The 27,692-nt window shown below is 38.7% G+C and overlaps 1 long non-coding RNA gene across 1 annotated transcript; it reads left to right on the forward strand.

The window, feature by feature from the left end:
• The first annotated feature begins 1,025 nt into the window (after positions 1-1,025).
• Positions 1,026-18,982, forward strand: LOC131426631 (uncharacterized). Its single transcript, XR_009229132.1, has 2 exons — positions 1,026-1,708; positions 1,787-18,982. It is a non-coding gene; the product is annotated as an uncharacterized LOC131426631 (long non-coding RNA).
• Positions 18,983-27,692: the final 8,710 nt, after the last annotated feature.

The raw sequence follows: 27,692 nt of genomic DNA on the forward strand, positions 1-27,692 counted from the left end.
TCTCTTTGGTAAACTTTTGCACTCATGATAACATAAAAATAAAGCTACAATTTCCTATATTCTGTTTTCTGGATTTTGCTGATCGGGATGTGACAAAAATTTCTGGTACGTCATATAAAGAACTCAGTTTTATGAACAGTTAGTATTCGCCCTGAGAACCGGAAAGTGTTCCCTACACTCAAGCAAATTGAGTAGTGAAAATCATAAGGCAAATCTTATGATGCATCAAAAATCATCAAAATCATAATTTCATAAGATAAATATGAAAAATATACCTCTTCAATATACATCTCATCTATCACTATTATAGTTTTCATACGAACAACTTATGAACTTCACAATTAATGAGAGAAGTTATGTTTGTCATATAAATTTCGCACAATGTTCCTAAAAATTTCGTTTGAATTTCATAAGGCGTTTTATTGGAATTCCTATTTTCGGGATTTCATAAGGCGGTCTTATGATTCGCTTACGATATTCTTGTGGCTAAAAATCATACGAAATCATTATGAAATTCCATATATTTTTTGCCTGAGTGTAGGGTAGGAGAGGTGGTCTGGTAACCCTAAGTGCACATATGAATGTGTTTGTGTAGCTTCCGGGCACGATGTAGAATTAACACTGGTGGCGAGATAGGGCGGTTTTGGCTGTTTTGAGATTTTCTCAGGAAATTGAGCTAATATGTCTAATTTTCGGGTACGTAGTTTAATTTCTCCAAGTTGCCAAGTATTCCCGTCTTGGTAAATATGAAATAAAACTTTGCTCTCGGTTATAGCGGGCGTGATTCCAAGGATGATTCTGAAACGATGTTAGTATGTTTCGTGATTCTTACTAATCAGGGATATGAAATAATTTGAAAAATGTTTAGTTTCGAATTCGAATTCCCAACAAGCTTGACTGCGGTGCATACACATTTTGAAACCGTATACAGATATATCCCCTCACACTGTATCTGTGTGCGTGGAATATCCGTCAATATGCTGAATACCGCATGGCTACCTTATGGTCAAATGATCGGCTGTCAGCAAAGAGCACCATTGGTGGTATTGGTGCGGGCGTGTCTACCTGCTACCTGAACACGAACACCGGACAATTGACATAAAAGCCTACTTCGGTTTGTCAGTTACATCATTGATTTTTCAACAGTGAGGCAATTAACACTTCTGAAAGTTGCTGATGGTTTTGTGCTATTGTAACAATTTATTAGATATTCAAAAGAAAAAGAATTGTTGCGTTAAAGAATGTAACGCAATACGGATGACGTGTCGTGGAAACGTCTTTAATGTGCCAATATCCGATTTCTTGGTGTGCTACCTTTGGGTAATGGGTCTCAACTCGAACCCATATTATGTGAAATGAAAAGAATTGTGCTTTCGTTATTTGAATTATATCACCAATTCACTACCTACTGAAAATCGCGAATGCGGGAGAAAAAGTCATTTTCCACAAGAAATGAAATGCTCGCTAAACAAAATGGAGTCCGATTCCATTGAGAGAAATAAGATAACGCGATTCAATGAGTATCGATTTAATAGTACAGTAATACCGGCAATACATTACAATAATAAAATGTGCCCGGAATAGGTTCTGAATCTCATTCAGAAACCTATAAATTATTGACAACAGAAGGAAGCAATATGTAAATCATAGGATAAAAAAATTGCGATATGGAATGTAACAGAAGGAACGCAAGCAGGAATCACACGAGGTAAGTTGTTGTGCTGAAACGCTATTTTTAATTTTGCTGCATCGCTATTTCTTTACTAATTCTGCTTCGGTTTTCTAGATGTTTACACGTTCGTCGAAAGTTGTGTGTCCAGAATTGTATTGCTGTCGGATGGAACAATGTAAGTTGCAAAGCTGATACATGATTGGGAGAATACTGAGCATCGGATCTAGCATCGGAAACCAACGGAAAGGCGCTAGAAAGTATAACTAATCTTAAATTTTTGTGAACAATGTAGATCGTATAAAGTGGAGCGTCGGATGTCGAAGTGAAATGGCAAAATCAAAGAAAAAAATTCCAGCTTACAAAAGGAATCACATGTGCCAATGCGAATTATTATCAAATGTCTTGTATTGCGTAGGATACAGCTGACATGATCCTAACTATATATTTCTATAAATAGTTCGTACTCTAATTAGGGAAATTGTCGATCTCTCCAAAACTAAGTCGTTCAAGAGTATTAGGTACAGAGTGGAGTTTGTTTCGAGGCCAATCCTAATTTTGAAAACTGCATATAAGCTTGCGAATAGGGCATTAGAGACTTACAATTTGCAAATTAAATAGATTAATGAAACTAAAAGGTATCTGACCCAAGACCGCATGAGTGCAAACAAATGCAAATTATTTTTGGGTCAATTTATCCAATCAAGATCAAGAGTTTCTCAATATTTTCTATTTCATTGATTCTTTTAGAACCAGAATCGAGAGAAACTTCGGGTGCAAAATCGAAAGTTCACCCCAAGCTTCTTCGTTGACCTCTTGCGCACCGACTACGTCATTAGTCGGATATGTGCATTACAAATTTGAGATATTGAAGTCCGCTGAAGTAACATATAAATACGTACCACTTCAATTTCGGATATGTTTTAGAAATTCGTTTTTTCGTCATATTAGATGGTTTCCGGACGTTTCACGATTTGTAATAATTGCATAAACCAGCCAATTTGACGAAAAGTAAACAATTTCGGATATGTTTTAGAAATTCGTTTTTTTTATGTTTTCGGAGGCAATTTCTGTTTAACAAGAACAATTTGCTAACGGAAAGAATTACAAAACTGTACCTAAAATGTCGTTATCATATGACCAAAGGTCGCATGAGTGCGTATACTGAACCAACAACCAATTTATTTTCGTATATAATTAGAAATACGTCTTTTCCCCAAACTAACAACTGGAGTTTCGAAGAAATTCTATAGTTTATTCTTGTTTCAGTGAATATTGTATGGAACCGTGATATTATCACTACGGAATATTATTTTTAAGAGGCATGCGAATGCTTGTTTCAGGTTATAATGAATCTTTTCTACACCTTTTTTTCTAAACTTTCCCGCAACTAGCTTCTATGCCGTGTTGCTTTTAATGGTGTCTTACATCCTTGCCTCCATAGCTTCAGAAGTCGTCCTTCCGTTCAATTATCGGAATTGCTTCTAAACTGGTCGGTTGTGTAACGTCCATGCCGCAGCTTCTCTCCCCCACTATCTGAGCTGGTTCTTTCGGTGCGTGTTCCTGTTTTTCCTTTCTAAAAATAAACTCAAATCTGGGTTATAATATTTTTCCAATAATAATGGGAACCTGTAAAGTAATTTAGATTCTAATTCTGTGCTGAATGTGTTATCTTAAAAACATTTTCTCATTTTATTACGATATTCCTTGTGCTTTTATTGTGCCCTTCTTTTATTCCGTTGGACTTCTGCATCTCCATTTCTGGAGGCATTTTCACCTCTATCCTTGGCTCCATGTAAATATGATCTGTATTCGTATTATGTTCTGCATTCCCTAATCCTAAATTTACTATTATCTCTGGTTTCGGTTTTTGTCCCTGCGATAGAAGGTTGTCGCTCATATTCCCTGTCATTGGGCTCGATATCATTTCCTTTGTTATGTTTTTGTTTTGTTTGGCGACCTTAACTTCGCATAGCTCTATTGGTACCTCGTATATGCCTATCTTTGCTCTTTAGGTTGTTACTGGTCACGTTGGTTCTACTGCAGCATGAAATTTTTCCTTGATTGAACCGGGCAAAGAATACAATTTGCCCGGTCCAAGAACATCAATCAGAAGACCCAGCTCGTCCGGAGTGGCGGGCCCAGGTGTCCGGGAATAGGTCCATCGACGGCGAACCCAAGCCAGAACCTCCAGTAGCAACTCCTTGCTGGACACTGCGCGATACTCGCCGAGAGCGATCCTCCCGGCCAGTATCCTTCAATAGCTGATGGTGTATATGAGCGATGGTGTCACCCATCGATACAACAGGAGCGCCATACTAATACAACTTCGCCCAACATCCTCAATTCCGAAATCCTCGCCCGTAGTCCTGGCGTGTCCTTGCTGAGCGTACCGCGCCTTCCTTCTTCACCTGCGGCCAGTACCGCTGTCACCACTTGCAAGCTCCCGGCCGAGCGGTGGCGCGAGAAGAATAACAAAAGGGAGGATGGTTCTTTTATTCAATTATTTGGAAGTGATGAATCTGCTCGTGTTTAGAAACGTTTATTTATCACTATTTCTTCTCAATCAAGACGGTTCTATTTCCAGGCTTTTACACTATGGCAACAATCTCTTTTGAATATTCGAATAATCTTCTTGGCCGGACTTCAACTAAACTCACTTAAAACTGACTGTCCGAATACTCGAAACAAAAAAAAACTACTTAATACCGACCGCTTTTGTTACCTCTCTAACGTTTTGAACTGGACACAAACTTGCCCACGGGCCGACGACCGAATTAATAACAACTACTTAATATGTCTACGGGTCGACTCCCGAGACTAACGCCTAGTTACCGCACTCTGTAAAACTGGACTAACTGCTTATTTGTCTACGGGTCGACGCCCGAGACTAACGGCGCACTCGTTAAAACTGAACTGAACTCCTAACTCTTCCCAACTATGGGTTTTTTAATGCTCCTAACATTTACTTTCGGGTGAAGCCCGAAGATTTTAGTACAAGCCGAGCTTGTGATTCTAGGTAGAAAAGTTCATCCGACTTTCTGCCGAAGTTCTACCGAAAGCCGAGACTACTGTCACTATGCCAGAGGCAGTGTCTTTGTTTTTACAACATTGCTGCGCTGACTAATGCCCGGAACTGTCTATGGTTTCATGACAAAGTTTCTTAAACATTGTTGCGATGACTAATGCTCGCAAATGTGCACGCTTCAATAACAAATTTTATACTTGAAGGTTGCAGCTACGCTGATATGAGAGTTTCCTTCACAATTTCCTACTTTTTCTACAATACTAGCAAATTCGAAGGAAAATTTTCTAAGGGCGCTGCACTATCTTGTCCTGCCCGTACGTTCGTTAGACCTGACTACCTAGCCCTAAACTATTGTATCAGCGGTTAACCTGTCCGAACATGTCGAATCGTCGATGCGGCGTGGTGGTTTCGGTTGATGCAATTCCTAATGGTTCTTGGCTGATGTAACCACGGTGGCCGGATGTCTGCTGCGATGTCAGCGGTTCAATCATTGGTAACAGGGTGGTTGACATCTCCACGCGTTGGATACACTGGCGTCTTACTGCTGGCGTGTACTTTGCTGAGGTCTGTGCGTACGGGCCTTATGCTTCCGGAAACCGTTTACAATGCCAATATTTCTCTAACGAACTCTTGTTACTTCCAACGGTGAAGAAAACAAAAAAGTCGCAGTTCGGGAGATTTTTCAGATATATATCCAGATACAGAGAAACAAGATACCAGCTTGCTATGATTTCTTTCAAATTCTATTTCAATTTTTTGTATGACCATTTTGTGCTGCTAAGTGCAAGCGCCCATATGTGGGCTTAAGGTTGGGTTATCCGTGTTATGATCTCGTTTTGTGAACGATGACATAGCACGGCATGTGACCGACGATGTCTTTCGGAATGTAAATAATTGAACTGAACTACACTCGGTTGTCAGCAATAGACTGTCTTTATTATCCTCTTGTATATTCTTTACAACATTCCTTACTTGAAGACACTTGAAGCACCGGTATGTTATGTTATGTGTCACTGTAAGTTGTATCGATGTTCTTTTTTCAAATTATTTATTGAAGTATCTCAATGTTTTCGTTTTCCTCTTCGTATGTGATTTATTATATGAACAAGATACCAACTTACTATGATTTCTTTCAAATTCTATTTCAATTTTTTGTATGACCATTCTGTGCTGCTAAATGCGCCTGTTAACGAATCGCGTATCTGGGTTTCTATTTTAAAAAAGTGACAATTCACAGTTAAAGGTCGGATTATCGGATCTAGGTTTTTAAAAAACGACTGGACTGTACTGAACTACTTTCTCAAGAATAGGAGTATATCTGTCGAGATCGATTACGTGAAATAATTTGTGTTCGCCTATTTTTAGGAAGCTGTAGCCATTTTGAATAGTTACTAGTCCTGGGTTGAGATGTAGGTTGGAAATTTGAATAGAACGGAAGGCATGGCTTGGATTGTGAGAGAGATAGAAGGTGATTGTCGCATCGCAACGAGGTCTCTGATAAGAGAGACTTCGTCCCTACGATCGCTATAATGTGTAATTGGGTTCGATTTGATATCATTTCAATTCAGTGAATCGATCAAAGCCGTTAAATTGTCGATTGGTCGGATGAAAGAGTGTAGTTTAATTTTATCGCCGGTAAATGGCGGCAGATCTTGTATGATTTGCGGCGTTTGCAGCGCCGTTTCCGCCGTTCCGACACCGGCACGCTGTGCGGCCTGCACGGCCTCGGCGGCACCTTGCGCTTCTACTCTAAGCTGATGGATGATTTCATCCCTATTTTCAATTTCGGCTCGCATGTGCGCGAGTTGCTGTTCGTATTGATCCATTTTAATTTTCACTTCACTTAATTTTCACTTCACTAAGGTTAGATAATGTATTTATTGGAAAAGATTTTTTATGTTAGATGAAACCACCGGTTGCACTCGTCGCACGCAACCGCAATGAACTCCGTGCGCAAATCAATTGATTATCTTCAGTTGATTAAAAATCTTTAAAACTGAAGAGCTATCGTCAGATTGCCAAGAAGTGATTTTCGGAGTAGTGACTACGAGAACACTCTTCTAAGGAATTTTTAATCTTTTTAAATTTTTCAGGGGGTTTTTATACAAATTTTCGTTTTTCATATCTAATAACATATCCTTTATCTAACATAAGATGAAATGAAAACAGAACATTCTTTGCTCCTCATGATGCTGAAAAAGTCTACCGGCAAACAGCACTGCTCCGGGCTGGCTGGTCTATTTAATCTGTTTCTTTCCTAAGGTTTATTTAGGATATCATGCTTTAGCTGGCGGTAAGAAAATTCTTCCGATTCGCTAGTGGAACCGTGATATTATCACTACGGAATATAATTTTTTAAGTCGACATCATGTGTGTACGACTAACGCCGTAAAGAAGCTTCTGGAGACCGTTTATAATATTAATATTTCTCTAAAAAACTCTTGTTATTTTCAACGATGGAAAACAAGTTCAAAAATCGTCTATCAACGTATTAAGAAAACAGAAAATTCACAGTTCGGGACTGGGTCCTATAGATAAACAAAATACCAGCTTGCTATGATTTCTTTCAAATTCTATTTCAATTTTTTGTATGACCATTTTGTGCTGCTAAGTGCAAGCGCCCATACGTGGGCTTAAGTCAGAATGAAAACTAGTTACTGTAATCTACCGTCTGTAAAATTAGTGCGATTCAGCTTAATTCTGTCACCGTGTAATAATACTTTTCCGCTGTTATTTTAACCGTCTGCTCACCGCGTGCGTAGTTCGCCAATAAATCCTAACTTTTTCACTCTAAGTATGAAAAATGTAAACTCACCTGAATACGATTTCCTTCGTTTTCAATACACTCGCGGTAAAACACAAAAACACAATACCTCCTCTCAAATAGCGTTCTGTATTTAAAAAATGTTCCTTTTCCGCTGTCATCAAATGCGACATCTAACCTGAGCGGCGAGAAGGGTTGAAAAAGGGGAAAGGTTTTTTTTATGAAATAAAACAACTGGACTATCCGTCCAATTTGGTGTCTAAAATACAACTGCTTTATTTACAAATTTTTGATTAGTGTTTCTGGCGAGACCGGCTTATCTTGGCTCTTCTCTGGAACCACCAATATTACTGGTGAGACATTTTTCTAGAGTCACCAATGTTATTGACTGCAGAGATTTCTTTCTGCAGCCAACAATATTGAGGGGTTCTGTATTGAAGCCTAGTGTAAAATAGTAATCAATATATAACAGATATGAGCATTTACTCTCACACTTCATCACGAAGTCGGGAGCGTAGATCGCTAAGCGATACACCCGGGACCCGTAGGTCCCGAGTCCAAGCTTTCCCTCATCGGGGTTGCCGGGCCCAGGCGTCCGCGAATAGGCCCAACGACGACGAACCCAGGCCATGAGCTCGAGAAGAAGTTCTCTGGCGGATACACGCCGGAATTCGCGGAGGGCGATCCTTCCGGCCAATATCCGCCAGAAGTTGATAGTGGGGATGATCGATAGCGTCACCCATCGATAGATCAGAAATTCCTCTAAGAAGAGAAAAAAAAAAACAAGAACAAATCATTAATCATTTTTTTAAATAAAGTATACTTAGTATACTTGAAAAAAAAAGTACACATTCTATCGACCGAAGTCGGCACGGAATACCACACATTTGTCATTTCGGCTGCTCACTTCACTCTCTCGGAACTTAAAGGAAAAAAAGAACTGACGATAACCCATGCGAAACGGCAGGCACCGAGCGCGCGGCGGTCAATTTTCGCAAAATCGACAGAAGCGCGAACCAAACCAGCATTTTATTTTTTTCCAGTGCCCTTGGAAAGATATTTTTGTTGTTACTCGTCGCGTTTACGCTGACGTGAAAGCTTACCTGAAAGGTGACGAGTTTTTCCTTCATGGCTTCCTACTTTTTTTTACATCACTAGCAAATTCAAAGGAAAATTTGCTAAGGGCGCTGCACCTCTTTGTATGTGATTTATCGTATGATCAAGATACCAGCTTACTATGATTTCTTTCAAATTCTATTTCAATTTTTTTTCGACAAGAAAAAGAAGCGCGTCTGTCTTTATGACCATTTTGAGCTGCTAAATGCAGCTGGTCGCGAGAACCAATCGTATCACCATATATATTTCTGATATTACGTCTTTTAAGATTTTATCTGATCAACAATTCTTCTCCATGTAACTCGATCCATGGCTGCTTGCCTCCAACCATATCGCGATTGGATAACCAAAAGTTTTCGCCATATTTATTTATTTATTTCGTCAAGCAAATGTAGACTACATATAAATGGTTTACAATGTTTACTTAGATACTACGCATTATTTCTACGACTAAGCTGTAATTTCATTTCATTTTTGGACATACCAAGGTCAAGATGTTCGCAATATTGATTGTAATGGCGCATTATACGATGGATTGGGCTATATTTTGCATAATTTGTTCTAGTGTTTCTTTCTAAAAATAATTTCCTGGTTCGTAATTGACGGCTAGGTAAAGAAGGTGATTGAATGCGTTGACAAATAATGTCGCTGATAAAATAAAGCATTGCATTGGTAAAGGAAATGCTGTCCAGTTTAATTTACGAAGTGCATATAAATGAAATTGTTTTTGAATAGATTCGATGCGTTCTTCGTGAATAATGTTATATGGATTCCATACTAGGCAGCAATATTCCAAAATAGGTCTCACATATGTAGTGTATAATAATTTAATTGTGTATGGATCCTGAAAGTTATGACTGAAGCGTTTAATAAAGCCCAGCATGCTATTTGCTTCATTGATTATGGTATTGTAGTGTTCCACAAAAGTGAGCTTGGAGTCTAAGATTACGCCTAAATCTCTTACAATTTTACATTTTTCTACAAGTTGATTTCCTAGATGTATGTTTGTGGATATAGTTTCATTTTCCCTACTGAAAGTTATTGAGTTACATTTTTTTACATTGAGTTGAAGTAGACTTTTGCAGCACCAAATGTGGAATAGATGGATTTCGTTCTGGAATATTACAGCGTCGCTGATATTTTTAATTTCCATGAAGAGTTTCATGTCGTCTGCATATATAAGCACTTTCAGATTTTTGAGTATGAAGGAAATGTCTACGTCCTCTTCCTCCTCTTCCTCTATACGAGGATGCTTGCTGTGTTCTCTGCATTTTATTTAAAATGTGGTGATTTTGGAAAAATTTTCGCACTCAGTGCTAAACCTATTTCCTGGCAGTGAAAATTTTTGGTTATGTTGTCGCTACCGCATGACTTGCTGACCGGAAACTCGCTTCACGAGGATGTCCAAAATTCAAGATTGCTAGCCGGTATCAGGGAAATATTGGTCGAACTTCGAAGAAATGAGGAAGATGACTGCCGAGACCCTTTCGGCGAAATGACTTTTGGGTAAATGGCTTTCGGCGAAATGACCCTGATCCCTTCCCAACTATGGGTTTTTAAACTCCTAACATTTACTTACGGGTGAAGCCCGAAGATTTTAGTACAAGCTGAGCTTGCGATTTTAAGTAGAAAGTTCATCCGACTTTCTCCCGAAGAGCCGGGACCACTGTCACTATGCCAGTGGCAGTGATTAGTATCCGTGAAACAAGTAACTTTGTTTCTACATCATTGCTGCGCTGACTAATGCCCGGAAATGTCCATGTTTCTATAACAAAGTTTATACATCAAGGTTGCGGTTACGCTGATAAGAGAGTTCGCTCGACGAGTTTTCATCTCAACTTTCTACTTTTTCTACAATACTGGTAAATTCAAAAAAAAAATTGCTGAGGGCGCTGCACATCGTGTGGTACCTTATTTCTACTCTACTAGACCTCTACTGACATATGATAGCATCGGTCTATCAATAGACTTTTCATCAGACAGTACAGCTCCAATAGCGTGTTAGCTTAGAGTTCGGTATACCCAACCGAATGTTCACCGATTTCTAAATTCTTCGAATGCCTTGTGGCATTCATCTGTTTAAACGAATTAATGGTTTTACACGAATCGGGTATCAGTTCTGAGTGGTTGTGTGTGCCCCAGTCACGGTCGCCATATAGTAAACTGTCTCTGTTTCTATCTCAATCAGAACAAGGTAGCCGATTTATTTTGCATACCATTTTTCGGTAATTCTAAAGTGAGTAGGTGGAACACTAGCTCTTGATTCGGTGAGAAAAAAAGACATACGACATAAAATTCCCAAGCCTGATTGGACCGGAAGTATACCACCTATGGCCCTAGATATTGTGAACGGCAACAACTGTTTAAATAATTGAACTATTCTTTTTTGTTGTCTTTATTTCGTAAAACTGCTGTTCGTTGAGGCGCTCATTATCATATCTTTGTGCATCGTACATTTTTTTTCGTTATCATATTTGTTCTTTCTATTAGTTGAATCTATGTTTTTTTTCAAATGCATTTAAGTGTATCTGCGATAGATTTATTCGTCTGCGATATACTTAACTTGTCTGTGGAAAGAAAATTGTTATTAAAGTTGCGGCATGCGAATGCTTGTTGCATGTTATAATGAATATTTTCTAAACCGTTTTTCTAAACTATCCCGCAACTAGCATCTATGCCGTGTTCATTTTAATGGTGTCTTACCATCCTTGCCTCCATAGCTTCAGAAGTCGTCTTTCCGTTCAATTATTGGAATCTCTTCTAACCTGGTTGGTTGTGTAATGTCCATGCCGCAGCTTCTCTCGGTGTTCGAATTGAGTCGTGATCCTTCTATCCGGCAGGTATATCTTAGCGTGCTGCTTTTGCACGCCAAGCTCTACCTGTTGGCAGATCAGCTCAGTTCTGTATTTCTACCGACAGTTTGAGACTGACAGAAGTGGCCCCTTCGAATCAGCTAGAGCAAAATCTTGACTCTTGCTACCAGCCTCTCCACTAATGCCAGCTTGTGACAAGAGATTCTAAGAGGGGGCGCGTCGGAGCCGATTGTAGGCCGTATAAATCTGGTCTTCCACGGTTTCTCGGCCAGAGTCCAGCTTGTGGAAAATGGCTTGTAACTAAGCTCAGCCTATTTCAGTGAGCAGAGAGTGAGAAAGGCGCTTCCGAACAGATCCATCCGACACTAAAACCAGCAAGTCATGATTCTCTCAACTGGAGACGAAGACAACCGCTGTTCAGCATCAAACTGAAGAATGAAAGGTGATATTCACTACACGCGAGATACGACCGGGGCGGACAAGACTTAGACGTATACTCGTTTATTAACAATTTCTTAAAGCTATTTATAATAAGAAAAGTGTTGCATTGAATTGGAACGTTGCGCAACATATGACGCAACGTATTGTTGTTTTCTCTTTCCATTCCACATCGGGAGTGCTGGCGGTTCGTCCGCGTCCCTAGCTATGCATACGCGCGCATCTGGTTTACATAAATTTCTGCCTGGTTCTCTTAGCCGGCATTTGTTTACCTCCTACATTGAATAGTCTATAAGGCCCTAGCGCGCAGCTCTGTAAAATTGATCCTGCCTGTGCGCATATGCTGATCCCTTTCTTAAGTGGAACGGAAAGGTTTTATTACTATGGAAAATTTTTTATGCTATATTGAAATGTTCGATCGCGTTTTGAAATCCTGGATTTGAATTTGATGAAATGAATGAAATCTGCCGGGTAACTTTTCTAATTTTAAGCCGTGCTGGAACATCTATTTTCATTTTTATTATCTATTTTTATTTTTTATTATCTATTTTTATTTTTATTATCTATTTCCATTTTTATTTTTATTATCTATCCAAAGAAAAATTTGCTGAAGGCGCTGCACATAGTGTGGTACTTTCTTTCTACTCTACTAGACCACTACTGACATATGATAGCATCGGTCTATCAATAGACTTTTCATCAGACAGTACAGCTCCAATAGTGTGCTAGCTTAGAGTTCGGTCTATCCAACCGAATGTTCACCGATTTCTAAATTCTTCGAATGCCTTGTGGCATTCATCTGTTTAAACGAATCAATGGTTTCACACGAATCGGGTATCAGTTCTGGGTGGTTGTGCGTGTGCCCCAGTCACGGTCGCCATATAGTAAACTGTCTCTGTTTCTATCTCAATCAGAACAAGGTAGCCGATTTATTTTGTATACCATTTTTCGGTAATTCTAAAGTGAGTAAGTGGAACACTAGCTCTTGATTCGGTTAGAAAAAAGACATACGATATAAAATTCCCAAGCCTGATTGGTCCGGAAGTATACCACTTATGGCCACGAGTAATGGTGTCCAAGTTTGATTACAGTGTTACCCGGTCACCCATGGAGCATTACTCTTAACAGTTGAATTAAGAAGCCTCGATAAAATCAAAAACCGCCCCTCTTATACTCAAAATATAAGTACCTAACCAAAAGCTATACATATATTCCAGTTTTACACATATCTGGAATTCACTGCTAACTCTTAACTGCGAAATGTTCTTTTCCGGCGTATTTATGTAAGGCTGCCCTACATAATCCATACTGGACATTCTTGGGTTGACTAACTACCACCTATAATCAATACACATATTTTCATTGCTATGGATATACGTGAATGCAATGCGATTGCGTCGCTTGTGTACATAATCAATTAACTCGCTCGGTGGTACAGTGTTTTGTTTTTTTTCCCATCATTCTGCCGAAACCATTCTGAGGGATATTCAACCGGTCTCTCCGAAGCTATAGTAAAATTGTCTACTTTGGTTCGGCGTGCTTCGTCATCAGATATTCTTCTCATGATTATAAGGTTAAAAAGGAAAAGTTGGATAATCTATTGGTTATCTATTTTGTGATTTGTGTGTGTGCCCCAGTAACGGTCGCCATATAGTAAACTATCTCTGATTTTTTCTCGAACAAAAGAGGCAGTCGATTTATTTTTGTTTTCCATTTTTCGGGAATCCAGGTGGTGAGTTGATGAAGTATCATTTCCTGATTTGGCGAGAAAAAAGACATACGACATAAAATCTGCAAATCTAATTGGTCCGGAAGTATACCACGTATGGCCCTTATTTCGGTAAATGTCTACAATAGCAGTGGAGTTTTTTTTTGATGGGCAAATCGAGCAATTGCTAATCATCAAAATTGCATTCTTTTCCAAGAGATGTGCCTACCGAAAACTCCGTCTGTCCGTCTGTTACAATTTTCTTGTTTACTTGCGTTCAACTATTCTGCATGTTATTTGAAACAGTGTTCGAACAGTTTGACATTTGCATTGTGAATTGTTTACACACTTAATGCGCTTTATTTCCAACGATATGACACGTATCACCTAGGCGCGTAGAAATCTACAAGAAGCTTCCAAAGACAAATTAGTGTTTTTACATGAAACTTCTGGCATCAGCTCTGGGTTGTTGTGTACCACAGTCACGGTCGCCATGTAGTAAACTATTTCTATCTCGATAAAAAACAGGTAGCCGATTTATTCTGCATTTCGTTAATTCTATGGTGAGTTAGAGGAACACTATTGCTTGATTCGGCGAGAAAAAAAGACATACGACAAGAAAATTCCCAAACATAATTGGTCCGGAAGTAAACCACCTATGGCCCTTATTACGATTTCGGCAATCATCATTTTTGTACTTCATCATCACTGAGTTCAGCTCGGAAATATAAAAACTGTTTGTTTATTTATTTTTCACTATAATAAACAGTAACTATGGTGAACTTGTTCTCACCCTTCAGTGTGCGAACACTCGAGCGGCGAGAGGGGTATTTCTTTCAATGAACAGATTTTACTTTTTTTTCTGTTAAATCGATAGACCGCACTTTATTTTTTTTTCTTTTATTCTTTTAACAGCCTTTATACTTCAACGCACTAACTACCCTACAGCACATAATTTTGTGCCTGACCTAACTTTCATTAGCCTGGACCCATTAATGTCATTGGGGAACAATGCTGCCGCTATAACAGTTTGCATAGATTTTGGGAAGTCAGTACCAAAATCAGCGCTTGAAAGGGTTGTTGCCCTGGGTATCTGCACTTCTTGCAAGTTCAGCATTCTGATGGTGACTATTGGAAATATAGCCGCAACTCTCGATAAGGTCAGCACATCATTTCCACCTTTACCAACGTTGTTCTTCAGTTGATAGATCTGCCTCAAATGATTTAATCTTGTTTTCCCAACCTCATTTGTCCTCTGCATCATTTTCTCTAGGTTGTTTCCGCTTGTCAAAAATAGTATAATCATAGACAGAACATCTTAACGAATTTCATCCGTAGTTTTTGCTGCAAGGCCTCCTCTGCTGTACAAAATGTTCATCAGACTAGTGACGTTCAGTCCTTGGTACTCAAAATCAGCTAGAGCTCTTTTAATGTCATCAATAAATCCTTGCTCATTTATCAGATCCCTGATTGCATTGATCTCATCCCTGATGGCTTCCATTGACTCAAACTTCCTGGTTGACATGCTTGCGGCTTTTCTTATTTCTTCTCTGTACAATGGAGCTTTTGAAAAGTCTATTGCCCTATAAACTGGTGTTGACATAAAATTGTGCCTAACTCTAGATAAAATGTTCTTTACTACTGATAAATTTAACTTTAACAGCCAACTAAAATCAGGTATACTTATATTTTGTAACTTAAACTACACGTCTAACTTTACCTACAAAATTCAAATTACAATTAAAAACCTGGTTGCTACCTAATCTTTCCACAAAGGAAGCCTAGCAAGTCTGTAAACTAAAACTGGATTCTGATAAAAACTGAAATTGAAATCTCAACTGAAGTTTAAACTTGCTAATATTTGAGGCTGACTTTGTGTGCCGGAAAGGAATGTTATACTAAACTTTGCCTTTTTCCTTGATTACTGCTTTTGGCACGAGTAATGGTGTCCAAGTTTGATTACGGTGTTAACCGGTCGCCCAAGGAGTATTACTCTTAACAGTAGAATTAAGAAGCCCCTCTAAAATCAAAAACCGTCCTTTTTATACTCAAAATATAAGCACCTAACCAAAAGCTATATTTACATATATATTCCAGCTTTACATATATCTGGTTGACTAACTACCACCTATAATCAATACACATATTTTCATTGCTATGGATATACGTGAATTCAATGCGATCGCGTCGTTTGTGTACATAATCAATTAACTCGCTCGGTGGTACAGTTTTTTTTTCTGGCTAATGCAATATGTTAAAATAGCCAGCCGTGAGCATTGCAATAACTTTACTGATCTACTATCTGTACTAGCTAAGATATAGATTTCGGCCTGATCTATGATACAATTAGGGCTGTTGCAAGTGTTGCTAGTTTTATAGAAAACTCGTTAAAGTAAATTGTCACTCTGACAGTGTTCGGCTTTGGCCTCTAAATATCCATTCAGAGTTGATCGCATTTATAAACGGTGTCTTCTTATTTCCAGTTTAACACAAAACTGCCACAGGCGGTCACTGTCTATTACTTTGTCACTGTCGCCATGTTCTTCTTGTGGGCTTTTTTTTTCTAAATCTTTGATATAGTTGGTTTGGTAGTTCAACTAATAATGCTTTATTGAAAAGTTTTCAGACTTAAAGTAACCTACTACCTGTTCTATAATGTACATGAAGGTGGGAGGAGCCAGTTGCAATTCTTTCGTTAAATAAATTGTTAGCGGGAGAGAGGAGAAAGAGAGAGAGAGAGTATCGATTGGTGCATCAATGCAAAGAAGGCGATTGAACCTATAGCGCATTACGTAAGGGAAAGAAATGTCGCCTAGACAGATAGTGTGGGAAGCTTGCTTAACTTGCTGTGTGCAGCATATGTTGCAAAACGAGGAGTCCTGTGATTCCAGCATCACTTTCAAATTGCTCAACATTTGACATATCAACGTGCGCAATTTCCCATTCGATGGTTTTACGCATCAGGTTAGCCATTTGAACAAAGTTTCTGCTAAACCTTCCTTAATAATGACTGTTCCAAACTCAATAAGATCCACAGATTTACCAGCAGCAAGTGGTGCAAAAGCTTTGAATAAAATACTCATTTTGACCACCGAACTACACAACTCGACAAACCACGTCGTACTGATAACTTGTCCATAAAGGCCTATGGCCTTTATAACAGTCAGCAGCTCTTGGGAAATGTAACAATTGTTTGGGATTTTAGTGCATGTTCGGTTTTAGTTTATGATCTGTGATTAGAGAAGGATTGGTTAACGATCGTGTGAATGTTGGAATGTGGGAAAGTATTTCGTTTGGGTTAGTCGGATCAATATTATCATGCTACATGTGCGACTCTTCTTGGATGGAAAAGCAAACGTGATTACACTGTTCTCTGTTTTCACACTTTCTGTACACCAGTTCTTTAGATGTTATATAACTCTAACCCACCGCTGTCACCACCTGTAGCTGCCCAGTCCAAGCGGCGGCGGAAGCAGAATCGGTACGAGGTATTCCTTTTGTTCTATCGTCGACAACTGTTGGGAGGGTTGTGGTCTTTGGGTACCACAACCACGTTGTTCACATCGAACCACTCGATTGCCTTTTTCCCATAGTGGCAGCTCGCCAAGTCCGACCAGAACAGCAACGTCCACTTGGCGTGCGTCAACGTCGGAATCTCTTTCTGCGCGAACAAAATTTTGACACGCTGCTCCGCTTGCTTGAACGTCAATTTAAACACTGGAGAACAAATGGTGAAAACATATCATAGTAACCATTGTATATACACCCAACTTCGAAATGCAGCATTTCAGGGTGTTTTCATTTCATTTTTACCCGGAAAACATCGATTTGTAGTTGAGCAATTTTTGCGCGTTCCAGCCTGCTCTTACGCTTTTCAGCACATGAAGAATTAAGAATCCGACATTTTAGAACCGTACTTACCCTAACCTCTCTTTTTTGCGAACGTCCCCCTTTGAAATATTTGAAAATATTTAGAGGCACTGCTTAGCCTTTTGGATTGAGAATTAAAGTAAACTACATACTTCGAGTTCTAACTTACTGACTTGGATATATTTCCTATTTAATTACAGAGTTTTGATATGAGTTCCCATTTGTTTGTGCCGTGTTTTTCCTACTAAATGCTAATTGCACATTTTCTGCTGACGTTGACTTTAAAAACGCATGTTATTGTGAATTGTTTCGTTGTGAATGAACGACTGACCTAGTAGAGAAGGCAACAAGCGACTAGAAATATACGCTCCTACCGGTGGTTATTCTTGATGTTAGGGGAAAATGAGACATACGAATATTCCTTGGATTATCTCCTTGATCGATCCATCTTACTCATTGTGCTCTTTTCGCTTTTAGTGGGATAGCACACTTGACACTTATTACATGAAATACCAATTTTTCATCGTTTACCCTACGGGCTTTCCTCTGAAAAATCAAAGATTGTTTGAAAAATCAAGAATTGTTCATTATTAACTTGAGCCACTGCGTGGCAAGAATTTCTTTCTTTTGAGTTAAAGTAGCCACGTTCTCGGTTGGTAGTCGTTCTCGAACTATATATTTCATTCCAATCTTTCTTAACGCTAGGTCCTACTCGGGTGGTGGCTACGTGACCCTTTTTAGCGCGTCAGCATAAAACGGTCACCGCTCTGTCGGTGGCAATGATCGCGCTTTATGCTGCGTCGGAGTTTCGATATCATTTATTTATTTTAATGACTAAAGCGGGCCTGTATCCACCACACCTCCTTTTCATTTTGGTCTTGAATCTTCGATGATAATCTTTTATTTCAACATTCTCATTTCATTGAAAATCGTTTTTTTTCAATCACAGTTCATTATTAAAAAACTTTTTACGTTTCTTTCGGTTGTTCAATTTGAGGTGAGCGTGAGTTTTCTTTCATTTTCAGTGTTAGTAAAGACTTACGTCTACACTTATTGGAATTGTCCTGGAGATTTCTTAACGAAAGGTACCTTTCTGGCCTTCCGAAAAAACTCTACCTCTATTTACAAATCGACCGGTGGTTATTCTTGATGTAAGGGGAAACGAGACATACGAATATTCTTTGAGTTATCTCAACACTTATTACATGAAATACCAATTTTTCATCGTTTACCCTACGGGCTTTCTTCCTTTTCATTTTGGTCTTGAATCTTCGATAATAATCTTTTATTTCAACATTCTCATTTCATTGAAAATCGTTTTTTTTTCAGTTACAATTCATAATTAAAAATTTTTTTATTTTTCTTCTGGTTGTTCAATTTGAGGTGAGCGTGAGTTTGTTTCTATTTTAAGTGTTAGTAAAAACTTACGTCTACACTCTTTGGAATTGTCCTGGAGATTTCTTAACGAAAGGTACCTTTCTGGCCTTCTGAAAAAACTCAACCTTTATTTACAAATCTTGAAACTACGCACACTAGTGTCATGTTATTTTTAAATCAATTTATCTTACTTTTACTTTTACTTACAATATTTCCGGGAATTTCCGGTCAGGCGGACGGTCTTCTCATTCTTCTGCAAGTATGATTAAACACTACAAATGATTGAATCACGAAACATAAGAAAGATTAGAAACTCCTCCCACTTCCAAGCCAACAGTATTGAATACTGTTTATTTTTACAGCTTATCAGTACAGTGATGCCAAACTCAGTACTCACTTTTTACAACTCGGAATGAGAGTTTGGTATTACGAAATCAAAATTGAGAACCATCAATACCATCACAGTTTGGTGTCAGTGCTTGTAATAGATCAGCGATGAGAATCATTTAGCTGATAGGGGTCTCTAAAAGGAAACATTACTCTGAAAAGTATGTGTTCAGGCGTTTTATTCTAGAAACGGTTCATAAGAACGATGTTTGCTCATTCCTTCCAAATATTCGTCTAAACTAGCATTAATTTTGATTTTGTCACATAGTTTACGCAATCAGCTCTGACTTATTGCTGATTTCATCGGATATTTACTGTCACCAGACGCTATACTAGTCATCAGTTCCGTAAGGGAGCACCTCCTGATATTTACGGAGGAGACGTGGGATCCAGAAACTATAAATGAAAAATTTAAATCCTCATACTAGACGGACAGAGTAATGAAACGTACTGGATATTTATTTCAAGGGCATATCCTTGAACGAAATTGAATGAGCTGTCTTGTCAGCTATTTCAAATAACAGAGCTTCCTATAAAACTGTCTGAAGCAGTCGATGAATATCTAGGACACAACCCCACATTATCAGATCCGAATGGATTCCGAATGGATTCCGAATCAATTCCGAATCGGCGAGAAATTTTCATTCGGAATTTCATGTGGAAATCATAATGAATTCCGAATCAATTCCAACTCCAGTGCAACAACCGATTCCGAATGAATTTCGCCTACAACCGGTTGATTCGGAAATCAGTCGGAATTGAGTGAGAAGAAGCGGACTGAATTGTCAATTTGTCTTCTTCTTCTTCTTTCCCGATTTTGCACGTTTTCGTGCTGACGTTCAGTTTATGTTTAAATGAAAACATTACATAACTGATTATACACATTGAAATCTTCATGTTTTTCGGATATACAGAACTAGTAAATAACCAGTTCTTCTTAGAATTCCAACATAAACTGTTGAAATTCGCTGGAAATTAATAAAACGGCCTACCTTAGTCAGCATCATCCATTCCTCTAGCAGGAGTGTAGTTAAATGGCTTAAGTCGCTTAAATTTCACACTAACACATTCATAAAATGAGCGAATATTCAATGACATTTATAATGTCACTGTCAATCAGGTTGATCGAGCAGCCAACTCAGGCGAAAATTCTAGCACTGAACCGATCGAGCACTGAAAAATCATGCAGTCGAGTAAGAATTCATTACGCATTCCGTCATTTCGATAATGTGGGACTCTTTCTTCAGCTTCAAGTAGTACGATTCACAACTATTTTTTTGTAAAAACGAACTCCATTATATATTTTCTTCAGCTGTCTCGTTTTCTTCCTTGGTGCAGATTTGATGTACACTTCCAATGAAAATTATAAGTTTTCACATGACTTTTTAAACATAATCAGGATGCGATTAATAGAAAAATGTAATGAATATTAAAATTATATTGGCTTAAGTTTTATCGACTTTTCGCATAACTTGTACATGGTATGTTTATCAATATCAGAAAGATTATAGATATAAAATTTATTGAACGTCATTTCGATTATAAGTAGAGTTCCACTGAAGGTCATAAGTTGTCATATGTCTTTTGTGAAATACCATCTGCGTACGATTCATAAGACACATCCGATTAATATAAATTATGCAACGAGTTAGGTTTCATCGGATTTCAATATACATTATATGGAGTATTCTAATAACTTTCATTGTGGTAACGTCTATTTAGATTTAACGTACACTTTAAATAAAGATTATATGTTTTCACATAACCTCTATAAATTATATTCTGCATACGATTCATATGACAAATCTAATGATTATGAACAAGATTTTCATTTCAGTGTAGAATAAAACACGACGCTATTCGTACCTAGTACTTTTTTTTTTTTTTTTTTTAATGGAGCTAAAACCATTAACCACTAGCCATTGCTGGATACGTGGATGGTGACTGGTAATCAGTTGGAGAGGCGAGGGCCTTAAGGATGACCCTCTGATGAAGGTAAATTAAATCGTCCTCCTTTGGGACGAAGTTGTAATAATATTCGGGGGTTAAGACTCGTTGGCCTGCGAGAAGGACGGCTTCTTCGCCGGCCGCATTAACGGCCACGCAGTAGCCCGCTCGAACGACGTAGTTCGTCGGGACGAATTGAAGGTCGAAAAGGATGCGATCCCGATCGAGGCTCTGGCGGACAGCTTTCGCGACAACCACCTGCCTATTGATCGAGTCCACCAGAAAGGCCCGATCCATCGATCTCGCGGCGAGGCCGCGGAGGGCGGAGCGTATTGGATTGAGCATCTGGTATTCTCTCTTTCTTCTTTCTGGGCTTGAAGGCGAAAGAGGCAGGCACGAGTGGTTTGAATCGCGGGGCAACGGCCTTCTCTGGGGCTGAGGATGGGCGAGTCGGACTGTTAGCAACGATTGGGATGGAGGTGACTGGAAGAACGGACACAGAAGCGGGTTCAGTGGCTGGCTCGGCGCTTCGAGTCGGTTGGGTGAGTCGCTCTCGGATTCTCGGGGCTGACGTTGCTGGCAGTTGAGATTCTGAAAGCGATTTTAAAAGTCATTTGAGTTTTGAGCAGTTGAGAACAGGGGGAAAGTGGACGCGAATGGTCCCGCGAATGAGCAGCGTGAGGAGAATCTTGCTGTATGCCTTACTGGAGGTGTCGTTGGCGTCCGTGTTCAGCCAAAAGTTAACCGTAAGGCGCGGGGTGTCTGAAAACGAGGCGGAAGCCTTCAGGACAGGGTTGACGCGCGCGAAATCGCAGGGTATGATAGCGGGGCCGAGCCCAACGGTGCCCGCGAAGGTGACTCGGGTGGCTCCGGTGTGTTCCAGGATGTCCTCTGCGGTTGGAGTGATGTCGTTCGGGGTCCAGACGGCTTCAGCGGTCGCGGCTACCTTTGAAATATGTTGGCCGGGGTAGAGCACGGCCTCGAGGGTGAGGAGCTCGCAGTAACGGCCGAAGGACATCAGGCCGAGGAACACTGGCAGGGTGTTGACCCCAGCCGAGTAAAGCTTGTGCTCGCCCTTGTGGTGGTGTACGAGGGTTTGGAATGGGAAGTCTAAATGACGTCCATCATGGGATGGGCTGAGGATCGGGCCCTGCGGCACGTGCGCCAAAGCAGGTAAATGCTGAGGAATGTGTGAATCGTTATGAACGGTGTCCATAATTTGAGCAAGGCTGATTTGATGTGTCTGTTCATACTTCTATTGGAGTGTGATTTTTCCCGTCTGTACGCGCTGCTGGTTAGCAATGCAATGTCGGTCTGGTTTTTTCCGATCATGTTACACTTGTTTCCAAGCTCTCGCTCTCTCTCACACACACACTCTCTCTCTACCGGAACTAGAATCTCTGAATAGTGTAATAGCGTTACGTTGGTAGATTCAGTGCGGCCAGATCTATCTGTTTTGCTTTGTTATTTAAAGTTCAGGAAAAATCCTACTACAATTTAGACACAGAGTAGAAGTTCTCAACGAATTTTTCGACTCACTGCAAATTGTTTTAAAAATAAGTTCTACGATTCGGTAAAAGAATAGCACCACGTTTTAATGGTGTTCGTTTCAAAAACCATTTTATCTACCTAGTTCTTATCTCGCCTTAGTAATTTTTGTTTCGGTTCATTTTCGAGCGATTCGCAGATAGGCGACAAATGCTTCGAACATTCTCATGTCTACTTTCCCAACAGAAAAAAATACAGTCGTCGGACTTATGTTTACTCTTTAATTGATTCAGCCTTTCGGCTGATGAATATAAGTGTTTACTAAAACAACTTTAACATCGAGGTTGGTTGCTCAAATGCCTTAAGTTTCTTACGATGAATTGTTTATACAAAGCATGTACAAAGTATCATGCTCGTGTTTTGCACTACTCAATCAGGTTGCCTTCTGGAACGTGTTTCCATATGTATCAAAGTAGCTCAGTTGGCAGAGCAGCTCATCGACAAGGAGGAGGTTCTTGGCTCGAGTTCTGCTTCTAGCGACTTTTCGTCATTCATGTATCTTTACTCTAAGGGTCCAAATAAGTTTTTTTTCGAAAAAAAAAATAAAGAAACGCTGTATTCGTAATGCAGTAATGTACCAACTGCGTGTCTAACACAAGTGAAGTGTTAACCGGTCAGAAAATTGCTATGAATAATTAAAGGACTTTTATCTACTTCATTGTACTAATCATAGTTGAAAATTCAAGTTGATGTGAAAATTTTACATCAAAAGCATATAGAAATTTCCTTACTTAAGTGAAGATTTTGCAAAACATTAAGTTATTCGGCCAAAAATTTCAAACAATTTTTTGAAATCTTTTTTTTTTACACAAATTCAAATTCAAATCGTACGAGTTTTTGAACATAATCCATTTGATCCATAGTATCCAAGCGATCGGGATACAATAATAGTTTCATAAAAGTATAAAATTCTAGTTAAAAAAAAGAAGGAATAAAGGAACACACTTTTGCTAACAATCTAATGCTAATTAGTTATTACTTTCGTAGTAAGATAACAGCAAATCTGCTTATTTCCCTGGGTTTCCGCAATGTCATGGGAAATTCCAGAAAAAATGTACTCAAAAAATCAGGTTCCATTTGGTCAGGAAAAAAGTTTTTTTTTTGCTATTATAGAAAAAAAAGTATTTTAGTACTAAAGAGTTAGCAATTAAGTTTACATTTGTTAAATAAGAGTAACAGTTTCTCCTTGAACAGTGTAATATATACTTATAAGTAAATTTTAATGAAACGAATGTAAGTAAATAAATACGAATGAAAATGACGACCACATGATTTTCACCATATTCTAAGAATATCACAAAATCCTTTTGTAGAAAATATTGTTATTTTCACTGGTAAGATTGCGATGCGACAAGATAGCGACAAAATACCACAAACCAGAAAAATACTTCTTTTTAAATTGACCGTTAAATGACAATTTTTTCATAACCAGAATAATTATACAATGATACTTTTGTCAATCGACGTCTGTGCCTTAAAAACCTCGTGCTTCATTCGAAACATTATCAATATTAATTATAAAAATAAACTACTATAAACAAACTGTTAATGGTCTACTCTAAAAATTCAATCGTCTTCATCAGATACATACTTGTTGATGCTTGTATTGAACAAACAAATAGTACTTGTCGCTAGAGAAATTACCTTATAGCAATTTCTGGTTTGTTTGTATCAGTTCATCACTTTTATTTAATATAAGATAGCTGGCTATTGGTTGAACTCATGGAAGAGAAAACAGTCCAACATAAAATGAAATTTAAATTGGAACTCCAATGGACTTAATGAAATAATAAAGAAGTTTAATGTATGTAAGGTCATGACAAGGAAGAATGTCGCGAACTGGGACATTGGATAGTCTACCTTGGGTGCGCAAGGAATTTATTAGGTGAGATCTGACATCATGATACTCCACGCATGTCCAAACAACAAGGTCAATATCGCGGTAACCTTCGCTACAAGCACAATGATTAGTCTCGGAAAGTCCAATTCGAAGGAGATGTGCATCTAACGTGTAGTGATTGGACATGAGTCTGGACATCACACGAATGAAATCCCTACTCACATCCAGTTTCCTGAGCCATGCCTTTGTCGATATTTTAGTAATGATTGAGTGCATCCACCGACCCAGATCATCTTTATCCCAAGAAGCTTGCCAGCTGGCAAGTGATCTTTGGGGAGACGCGCTATAGAATTCGTTAAAAGCAATCGGTCTCTCATATATTTCACCCTCAATAGCACCACGTTTGGCTAAAATGTCGGCTTTTTCATTGCCTGGAATGGAGCAATGAGCCGGGACCTAAACTATTGTGATTTGATAATTATTATTCAATATGACGTTCAGGCACTGTTTTATTTTGCCTAAGAAAAAAGGTTCATTTTTGCCAGCAGCGTTTGAGCGAATGGCTTCAATTGCACTCAGACTATCTGTGAAATTCGTTCTATTGCTTGAAATAAAAATACTGCGAACATCAGTACAACAGAAAGCGAAGCGATTAAAACAACTGTCAAACTCCTGCACACTAAGATTTAATTCCTTTGCTCGGTAATATTATTTACGAGAAATTTCGGTAATCTATAGAAATGACCGATATTTCGGTACATGAATTTTATTTTACAATGATTATGCAATTTTTTACCGGACAATCAGATTTACGTAAATTTTCATTACAGAATTTTGTAAATAGATATACAATTCATACGGTAAATCTGTATAGTCGCCGAGTACGGTAAAAACCATACCGTCCGTATGGTAAAATGATCTTCCAATAATCGAACTTATGTGAAAACTGATTGTCGTGATCTAACAGTTAGTAAAATTTTCAGTAAGTGTCTTTTTATCAATCAAACAAAACACAAAGGAAAACAAACAAAAAATTACCGAACAATCTGTTAGATCCATTTAGTTTACAGTTTACGGTAATTGTTTGACGGTTCAGCAATTACCGAACGATCGGTAATCAATTTACTTACCGAACGTTCAGCTGTTGAAAATTCGATAAAAAATTACCGAATTCTGAGAAATTTTCTTAGTGTGTGGCCATAAATGGTAGGTAAAATTTTCACGTCTGCATACTGGAAATTCTCCAATGCAAGTGTTAACTTTTCTAAGTATGACTATTGTATATAAAAGTTTCAAAATCTTGTGAAAAGTATGTAAAATTGCAGAGTTTGCTTACAAAAGAAATCGACAAATTTACATGCAAATGTGCAACCTGGCACCTGTGATTCTGACGCTCATTATTTCGCTATTCTGCGGCGATTTCGCCACATTCTATGTCCCGTTGAAAACACAACATTGTGTCGTTTTCGTCGGATGCTAAACCTAACCCAGCTTCCACCCTAACTGCTGTCAACCCGTTTGTTTGAAGCTAGTTTCGAACCTAGTTTTAACGTTGTTTATCTGCAAATCGAGTCAGTTTCGAATCTGGTTTTTATATCAGGTTTGCTAAAACCCCCGTTGCTAATGGCGAAACCAATACAGTTTCGGGAAAAGTGTTTGTTTGATAAACAACCCTGGGTCAGTTTCGGTTTTCTCAGGCGAAAACGACATTAGAAACCACAAACGCAGTAGGCGTGCGCGTAGGGTGTAAAATTATTCGCTCCTGTCAAAGTATTGAAATAAAAAAAATATTGCATAATTTTTAGTAACTTGTAGTGAACTTCCCACATATGGAAGTTCACAATTGATTTTGGAATTATACAAAAATTACTGTCCAGAATTAACTTTTCTTACTCACTTTTTAGAGAATTAATGGTGACGTATCTGTAGCGCACACGAGAATGTTTGTAGACGAAATAAAATGTGTTCTGCCAGTTTATCAGGTGAAGATTTTTAACTTCGAAATTTTAAAATTCGATGTATTTCAAGAATCAACACGAATTATGCAATGCCCGAACAAACTGCAAGACAAACAGCGTTACGGTTACTGATTTGATATTTATTTATAATTTTTTGACTTCTCCATAACGAGAGACTATCTGCTACCTTACAAAAAATAACGCATGTTACGCCTCATAACGCTTATTACAAACAAAAAAGTAAAGCATGTAGCTCGTAATACCTTTAACATGCAAAATATTAACCCATGTAACGCTTCATAGCACCTATGACAAACGAAGAAGTAACGCATGTAACGCTGCGGAACACGTGTGACTGTGAGAAATAAAATAAGTAGCTCATGTAACGCTTATAATCCACAAAAAAAAACTGGAGTAGGTAATGCCAGAGACATAACCACGAGATTGACGTAGGACTGCATTCGAGATATGTAGCGATATGTGAAAGAACTGATTATATTCTAGGAAGTAGGACGGCAGTTTCAATATTTCATTCATCTTAATATTTGAGTGAAAAAAACAATCAAAATGCTGTACGGAATTTATTTCTGGTATTCAGAAGGACCAAATTGTGCAATCTCTACGATATTACACACTGTTCGGAATGTTTTTGCCTTTCTCATATAGAAAGGTTATGCAATCACTTGAAAAACCGACTAGTGAAAATTGTCATATACCATTCGACTCAGTTCATCGAGCTGAGCAATGTCTGTGTGTGTGTGTGTGTGTGTGTGTGTGTGTGTGTGTGTGTGTGTGTGTGTGTGTGTGTGTGTGTGTGTGTGTGTGTGTGTGTGTGTGTGTGTGTGTGTGTGTGTGTGTGTGTGTGTATGTATGTGTGTGTGTATGTGTCAAATAATCTCACTAGGTTTTCTCGGAGATGGCTGAACCGATTTTGACAAACTAGGATTCAAATGAAAGGTCTCGTGGTCCCATACGGAATTCCTGAATTTTATCCGGATCCGACTTCCGGTTCCGGAATTATAGGGTAAAGTGTGTTCAATATTGTACACCGTCACTTAAACCGGCGAAACAAAAAACGTGAAAATTTTTCTAAACTGGTCTCAAAACTACACAAATCGATAGTCATTATCAGTAGGCAACTAAACAAACCGATTCCGGCTATCCTGGTTCCCGGTATCCGGTTCCGGAAGTACCAGAAATAGTGGTCATATATACCAAAATGGATCTCA

This window comes from Malaya genurostris, chromosome 1, assembly GCF_030247185.1.
Source record: "Malaya genurostris strain Urasoe2022 chromosome 1, Malgen_1.1, whole genome shotgun sequence".
In the NCBI taxonomy this organism is placed as follows: Eukaryota; Metazoa; Arthropoda; class Insecta; order Diptera; family Culicidae; genus Malaya; species Malaya genurostris.